The sequence below is a fragment of the Ipomoea triloba genome, chromosome 6 (assembly GCF_003576645.1).
Source record: "Ipomoea triloba cultivar NCNSP0323 chromosome 6, ASM357664v1".
NCBI lineage: Eukaryota > Viridiplantae > Streptophyta > Magnoliopsida > Solanales > Convolvulaceae > Ipomoea > Ipomoea triloba.
The window spans coordinates 7,514,972-7,524,357 of NC_044921.1; positions in this window are offsets into that span (position 1 = coordinate 7,514,972).

Consider the following 9,386-nt stretch of genomic DNA (forward strand, 5'->3'; position numbering starts at 1 on the left):
CTTGATGCCCTGTTCTGTTTCTTGCATTTTGCCTTTCAAGGGAGTTTCCAGTTCCATCTCAATCTGCAAATCCTTTCATCAACTCTTCTTTGAAGCTTTATCCAAGTTTAGTTGCTATGAGCACACATGATATATTGACTTTTAAGTAAAATAAATTGACTTTATTTGCATCACTTTTAGTAATGGAAAATGGTTTTTTTTTTTCCTCACATTTTTCACTGTCTAAGACTTTCCTCCAACCAGGGAAATAGAGAGGCAAATTATTGTGGGGATCATTGTCCACATTACCACATAGTTATGTAGACCATGGATATAATATACATTTTAATATACTTTACATAGTTGTGTATACTTTGAATACAATATATATTTTTAATATATTAAAAGTATATTATTTGTGTACTGAATATATATTATACATTTATCATTTAATATATATATATATATATATATATATAATCATGTATTTTCAAATAATGTACTTTATATATATAAATAATACATATATTTTTAGTATATTAAAAATATATTTTTTATTTATAGTTCACGTAAATATGTGGTATAGTCCATGAAATAATTTTCATAAAAAAAAATTGCTTAATGCAATTGTGGGAAAAAATAACATTACTCTTTAGTAATAACCCGCATTTTCATGGTTTGGACTAAGGCCTAGCCCGCTCCATTAATTTTGATGGGCTGTCTTAACCTTTTATTATTATTATATTATTATTTTTTAAATAAAATACTTAATGCATTAAATCATCATCAGAAAGACAATCAACAAATAAAGGAGGAGGGGCGTCAAACCATTCCCCACAACCTGACACAAAAATGACCTCCCTAGCAACAGTATGGGAGGCACGATTTGCAGATTGCTTAGCAAAATAGATTCACAGATTGCTTAGCAAAACAGAAGTGTACATCATTAATTTGACATAAATCATGGATGCAACTTATTTAACATCATCAATAATAAAACCAAAAACAGAATTAAAAGAGCATAAAGCAAAATAAACTAATTGAAAGTCTGTCTTCACATCAACCTCTCCCATGCCTGTATCCTTTAACCAGCTAAGGGCTTCATGAATACAAACTGCCTTGACCTCTTTGATCCCATAACAACCTATGATGCACATTCTTTTACACGCAAGAAAACGACCTTCATTATCTCGCAACACCCAACCCAATACCATAACATTATTTACTTTGTCCAATGTTGCATCGGTATTCAACTTTAGCCTACCACCATTTGTTTTTTTCCAAAATTCCTCAGCCATTCGATGGCAACTACGTCCGCCCAACCTTATGCACCGCCCTCCAATTTGCCAAGAAATTGAGACTTGAATTAAATACCATATTATGGACGCATGGCTGGCCATTCCAAACATGCTGATTCCTACTGCCCCAAACACCCCAATATAGCATTACAAATTTGCACTTTAAATCCTCGTCAAGATTAGTAAGTAAACCAAAGAACCAATCAAGGAGGTTACCTTGCTCAGTACGGGTAGGCTCAATATATTATTTTAAAAATTTCTTTTGTATTATAATTTTTTTTTTACTCTGCTGCTGAAGTATATCTTGTTGGAAAAATAGCATAAAATGACAATTTTAGTGGCTATTTTATTGTACAAATATATGTGGGGTCCACTTCCAATTTGGGTCAGATCAAAGTAGATTCGGGTTCTTCGTAGTTAGACGAAGAAATTGATATATAGTACGCATAAAATAGATAATGGGTGAATGAGAAATTAGTTTTCAAAGTTGACCCATTTGAGTTGGAAAAATAGTGGGAAAAGCTTTGAAGTAAGCATTTGTCCCACATTGGGTTGGGAAATGGGTTTGCACCACTATTTATACAAGAGTCTTTCTAAGACTTATTGAATTGTATGGCATAGAAGCTCTATCTCGTGCGCAGGGAGTTGCAACTCAACCTCTAAAATGAACCTGGCAAAGCTTGACTCGTGTTGACCACCTCTATTTCGTTCTTGTGCTTGTTATTATACAAATATTATTTTCGTAGCAATATAAACTGTACACTTCTTTTTATTATTTTATTGATACACTCATACACATATTGCTATTTATTTACAACTTTATAGATTTTGTCCATTAAGTCATTAAACTACATGATAATTGAGTAGTAGTAATAAATTATTACAAATTATAGAATAATATTTATTACTCCCTCCGTCCCATTTTATGTGTCGGGTTCGGTTAACGGGGTTTGACTGAAGTTATTTATAATTTAATTTTTTATAATATTAAGTTTAAAATTAGTATGTAAACTTTATATATTTAGAAAAGACATTAAAAGTACTATTAAACACAAAAAAAAAAATCAAATTTAAAATTTTTAAGAAAATACTAACATAAAAAAGTAAAGAATAAAAGAGTTAATTTGACCTAAATATTAAATATAATAGATAAAATGAGACAAAGGGAATAATAAAATAATAAACTACTACATTAATATTTTTCAAATCTTGTAAAGTAATTTAGATGTGGTCTAAGTCTACAGGCCCATAGTAGGACGTCCCTAGGCCTAGCCTTGGCCCAATACATAAGTTGTGCTTGAGCCGGTCCAGTCGTTTCTCTACGGTCAAAATTTCAATGGATACGTTGATGGGGCAAATTTTACTGTGGATCATGGTCCAAAATAATGTCATTTTTTTTAATATAAAAAAATGGCAATCGTTCCGCGTAATTAGCGCTACTTGTATAACATATTCAATTTCATTTTAGCACAACTATAGTTTCATTTTGTTTCAACTATAGTTTTATTTGACTTTATACATACAATAATTTTATTACAGTGAGACGACATGTTATTGAATTTCATTTTATACAGACTGTAGTCTTATTACAATTCAACTACGGTTTCATTGGACAATATACACTCAAATATGTGAAATTGTTATTCAGTTTCATTTTATATACACTGTAGTTTCATTGCAACACAACTACAATATCATTTCGATATAAGTACAGTTTCATTTGACAATATACACTTAATATTGATGCATGTTATTCGGTTTCTTTTTATACATACTGTAGTTTTATTTCAGCAAAACTAAAGTATCATTTCTATTCAATTACACTTCTATTTGACAATATACACTCAATATGTGAGACATGTTATTCAGTTTCATTTTATACATACTGCAGTTTCATTTCAACACAACTAAAGTACCATTTCAATTCAATTACAATTTCATTTGATAATATAAACACAATATGCGACACAATTTCATTTTAGATACACTATAGTTTCATTTTGTTATGAATACACAAAAAATATGAGATTTGTTAAAATGTAACGGTTGTCGTTTCTTTACTTAAAAAAACGATGTCATTTTCAGACTATGGTCCACAGTATAACAACTACGTTGATGGCATGTTACCATGTCCGGCTTCATTTATTAAGGCTCCAGATGAGCAATACTTATACCATGGACCAAGGTTCGCAGTGCACTGTGTGGTGCATGTGTATGTATTTTATGTTGTGAGTTTTTTTGTCTGTATTATGAAATTTTGTATCTTAAAAGTATGAATCATGTACCTAAAACAAATCAGTTATTGTGTCTTATGTTATGAATTTTCATGTCTTGTGTTGTGAAATTCTGTGCCTATATACACAAATTTTGCACCTAAATCAAATTTGAAAAATAAAATATATATAACATGTGTATGTGTCTAATATCTACAATTAAAGATACTATTTCATAATAACATAATTGTATTATATTCTATAATGATAAATATGCTATAAGAGTTCATATAAGAGTTCTTATAGCATTTTATTTTTATGCTAAACTGAAACAAACAAATCATAAATGATGAAACAATCAAATCATAAAAATAAAATGCTAACATAAATTGAAATAAGCATGGAAAACAAATCAAAAATAAGAAATTCAATCCTTAATAACATAAAACCTTGGAATCGAAGATGTTTCATCTACGCCCAACTCTAACTCATCACTTCCATCTCTAACTCATCACTTCCATCTTCCATAATAATGTAATAGAAGAACGAATTGATGCAGGCAAATATGATCGAGAACAATAATCTACAAAATCTAAAGTTAAGAATTGTGGAGAGGAAAAGATCACAATTTAAATTGCCTAAAGTTATTAATTGATATTTGAATTGGTTATAGAATATATAGTTAACATCGTTAACAATGAAAAAAGGGGACAAAAAAAAGATTTTGCACCAAAGTACGTCGTTTTGGACCCGAATCCACAATATAATTTGTGATTTACTTTTTTTTTTTTTTTTTTTTGGGAAAATCGCACTTTTGGTCCCGCAATTGTAGCCCGATCTGCAATGTTGTCCCCTAAAGTCAAATTTGGTTAATTGGGTCCCTAATTGTCTTAAACCGTAGTCAATGTTGCCCTTCGGTCAATTTTGGCTCTAACCAGTGTTAACACCATGGACATTTAGGTAATTTCGCAGCCCTTTTGTCTTTTTACCTTAACTCTGACCGTGGTTCACCATTTCACCCCAACACATTTCACCCCCTTTCACCCTTCATCGCATTTCAGCCCTAAACCGTCATTGCCCATTCATCCGACTGCTACGAAGTGGACGACGAGTTTGGTTTGCAACGAAATGATTAGTAGGAGGAATAATGGCTCCAATACGACTCCTACGTGTAAGTAGCTGAACTTTAATGGCTTTATTTTTCGCAGCTGAAAAGCTTATTTTTGTCTTGTTTGTGTTGCGAAAATGAGTAGCTAGCATGTGCAATGTCTTGGGTTATGGGAATATTGCTTAATGGGTAGCAGTTATAGTTCAGTAAGAGTAGAAATTTGAACTTGAAATGGGTGTTTATATGTTTCTTTTTCGCATGTGCAATGTCTTTTTGGGTTATGTGGTTATTCCTACAGTGGGGACCAGTGGGGACCAGCTGTAGTTGTATGTTTCTTTATTGTAGTGTACTGAAGCATGTGGAAAATGAAGCAGGTGGTACCCACATGGGGACCATAGGCAGTTTACATTCTCAATGTATTTAAAAGCACTGTGAATGAAGCTTTTATTTTGCTGCAACACTGTCTATTGACTGTGAATGAACTTTGTATTTTTTTTCCCTGCACAACTGTAAAGTTTTGACCTTTAATTTAATGCTTTATAGATGATGGTGAGGATTCCTCTGTGTTTACAATTAAACTACTTATTGGGGGTAATTTGGTTTTGAAGTCAAAAGTTGAATATAGGGATGGGTTTGTGGAGTACTTTGATTATTTCAACTATGATGAGGGAAGTTTACTGGACTTAAGAAGGATGGTAAACAATTAAGGTTTTGTGACAAAAAGATCCAGTTCTGGGTTAAGGTTAAAGGTAAGCCAAATAGCAGAAATACTGATTTGAGGAAAGTGACCAATGATGCTGATATTTTAGTGTTGAATTTAGAGGTTCCTAGAAACAAAGAGTTGGACATTTATGTTGAACATCTCTATGATGATCAATGAGATTATGAAGTAGAGATATCTAGGTCTTTGGGTGATGATGCACTACTCACTGATGAGGGTAGTGAACAACATTTTGAAAGGGAAGTTAATGGTCCAGATACTGTGTTTGAAGAAGTTGAGGTAGAGGTGAATGGTCCTACTGCTAAGAGGGTGGGAAATGAGGCTGAGGTAGATGTTAATGGAGTTGATTGTGTACATTCTGAAGAAATTTTTAGGAGTTTAGATGATTTAGATGATGAGAGGGATTTTAATGGTACTGACACTGTGTTCCAAGAAAGAAACTTGAAAAAGGAAGGCTTCAAGTTTGTTTTGGGAATGATTTTTCAATCTGCCAAAGAATTTAAGTGGGCTGTAACATATCATGAGGCAATGAGAAGAAAAGATGTGAAATTTATAAAGAATGAGGGCAGAAGGGTTAGGGCCTGCTGTAGACACAATGATATTTGCAAATGGACAATTTTTGGGTCAAGAAGCAATCCTAGATGTCCATTTCAAATTAAGACATACAACCCTGAACACACATGTGGAGACCAAGATGAAAACAAGACAGTTAACTCAGGTTTTCTAGCAAGATTGTACAAAGATGACTTTAGATTGAATATGGACTGGGGAAGGAGACAGTTTCAAGAGCATGTGAAGCAAAAATTACATTGTCAGGTAACAAAACATCAGGCTTATAGGGCTAAGCATAAGGCTAGAAAGGAGCTGGAAGGGCAAGATTCTAAGCAATTCAACATGCTGAATGATTACTGTGAGGAATTAAGGAGAAGCAATCCTGGGACTACTGTCAAGATGAAGCTTAATGCTGAATTCAGTGTTAATGGCAGACCTAGATTTCTTAGGTTATATATTTGCTTTGGAGGTTGCAAAGAAGGTTTTCTTAGAGGCTGTAGACCTTTTTTTTGGGTTGGATGGCTGTCATTCACTCATTTGAAGGGTTGTTAGAAGGGAGGGAAACTTTTAAGTGCTGTTGGTGTTGATGGAGATAACTGCATGTTTCCTATAGCCTTTGCAGTTATAGAGGGAGAATTGAAGGAGAGTTAGAAATGGTTTTTAGAGTAGCTGGACAGTGACTTGAATATATCAAGTAATCCTATTGCATGGACTATAATTTTAGATAAACAAAAGGGCTTGGTACTTGCTGTTGAGGAGTTGTTTCCTGGTGTTGAACACAGATTCTGTGTTAGGCATATGCATGCTAACTTTGTGAATGATGGATTTACAGGAATTCTGAAGCAGAAGTTGTGGGTTGTGTGTAAAGCAACAACAGAGGCAGAATTTAAAAGGATTATGGAAGAGTTAAAGCAAGAAAATGAAAAGGCTTATGAGTGGTTGGCTGCCAGGGATCCTAAACACTACTGTAGGGCTTTTTTTTTAGCACATTTACAAAGTCTGATATGCTTTTGAATAATTTGTGTGAGTCTTGGAATGGCACTATTTTGAGTTTCAGGGACAAGCCTCTTCTAACAATGTGTAATAAGATTAGGCTATATCCAATGGGTAGAATGCAAAAGAATAGAGACAAAATGAAGACATATCCACATAAAATTTGTCCCAAAATATCAAAGTTTCTTGAAGAGGCTAAGGATAGGTCTGCTAGGTATGATACATACAAGTCACAGGATAATTTATACCAAGTGGATGATCACAACTTTAAGGCCTTCAAGGTGGATTTAGCCCTCAAACAGTGCAGTTGTAGAGGATGGGATCTGACTGGCATTCCATGCAGTCATGCTGTGGCAGCTATTAGGAAACAAAGAGGAAGCCCTGAAGATTATGTACACCACTGTTACACAGTGGACACTTATCTGAAAGCTTATGAGCCTGCAATACTGCCTATTCAGTTATCAGATTTATGGCATAAAGTTGATCTTCCAGCACCAATTCCCCCCAAATATAAGGCACAACCTGGTATGCCTAAGAAAAAGAGAAAGATTGACCCACTTCAAGAGAAAGGGCAGCAAAGAAGTCAAGGTAGAACAAAGAAATTAGGGGAAGTCAAGAGGTGCAGAGTATGTGGACTGACAGGGCATAATAAGACTACTTGCAAGGGTAAAAATCCACAGGTAATGCTACTACATGAGTCTTCCTTTTAATGCAATTACTTCAATTCTGTATCTAATCCTATTATCATGTAGGTGTCTGAACAGGGTAGAATGAAAAATCAGAATGTTGAAAGTGAAGCTGAGGCTGAGGTTGAAGGGCAGAATGAGGTTGAAGGGCAGTTTGAAGACATAGCAGTTGAAACACAAGTCCCCGCTTTTGTACTTGATGAAATGGTAATTGGGTGTTCAACATTTAGGAGTTGATTTAATTATATTCTTTACTAATAAGCTAACACATTACTTATTTACTACTTCTTTGTAAAGGGATCTCAGGAGGTAGTGGGGTCTCAATCATCACAACCACTGCAGAACCATGTTCCACAGGCGTCTAGTTTTATTTCTACACAAAGAACAACTTTAACTCCAAATGCTACTGAAGAGATGCATAGACTTGGCCTTACAAGCAGAACTATAAGTGTAATTCAGAGACTAGCCAGGCCTGGGAAATTGGTGCTAATCAAAAAGAAAAAATGATTTCTGTTCTTGGAGACTGTTATGTTGTCAATGATGTTGATGTTTTTTTTTTTTTGGTACAATGCCTACTGTCTTGGTAAACAATGGTGTTTTAAAGCTTTTTTTGTGCTCATTTGGTCAGTTTCTGTGCTCAATTGGCAATGATGCCTGTTCTTGGCAACTATTATGAGCAAAATGAACTTGATGTATGTTCTTTTGGTACAATGCCTACTGTCTTGATGTGTGCTCAATTGGCAATGAACTTGATGTATGTTCTTGGACACAGATTCTGTATGTTCATTTGGTACAATGAACTAAGCAGTTGTAGTCTATTTTGTGCTTATTTGGTCAGTTTTTGTGCTTGTACATTTGGCAGATTAACTATTACTGCAATGCAAAGGAATTTTTGGTGCTCATTTGCTCATTTTGCAGTTTTTTTTTTGTTCAATTTGCCACTTCATATTGCCACTTTATTTTGCAGTCCCATAGTGGTATTACAACACTGCTACACAAGCACCATTGCACAATTCTATTCCAGAACACATATTCTTAATAGCAATTAACCAAACACTTAAATTAACCCAATTGTTTACCAATACAAAGTACCAATAACCTCATTTCATTACACACTATGGCATTTCACAAACCAGGCAAATCCATTAACATCCTACTTCAACTGGTCAAGATTTTAACTTGGTTCTACATTTTCCATCCATTGCATAAAACTAACAAAACCCACAACAATTCCAAATCCAAAACCATTAAAAAATGAAATTTATTGTCTAAACTATTCTTCTTCAGCTTGACATTTTTTTCTTCAATCACTGCTTGAAGCCTTTGCATCTCACTGTCTTGCTTATCTAACCGCTTCAATAGACCTCGAATCACTTTGGCCATACGGTCAGAGACATCGGAGTCCAGCCATTGAAAATACCTACAGTTCCCATTCCCCTAACATTCAAATTGAAATGGACCAAGCCAAATTCAGTATTTTAGACCCTAAAAACAATACAGTAAATGGTTTAGCATGCTTACACGTACTCCATAGCGTGGGCATGCTCTATATCGCTTTCCAGGGTTGGCATAACTCCACGACATCCTTACCGGAGCTATTTCGCCGCACCAACAACGCACTTCAGGAATCCATTCTCCTGAACCGGAGTAGTTTGAAGACATCCTCTTGCAACCTGCGTCACCCTCTTCGAACTAGTAGATGAACGGAAATGATGGATTGGGAGTGAAAGGGAAGGGCTGAGCTGTGAAATGTGCTAGGGTGAAATGGTGAACTACGGTCAGAGTTAAGGTAAAAAGACAAAAGGGCTGCGAAATTACCTAAATGTCCATGGTGTT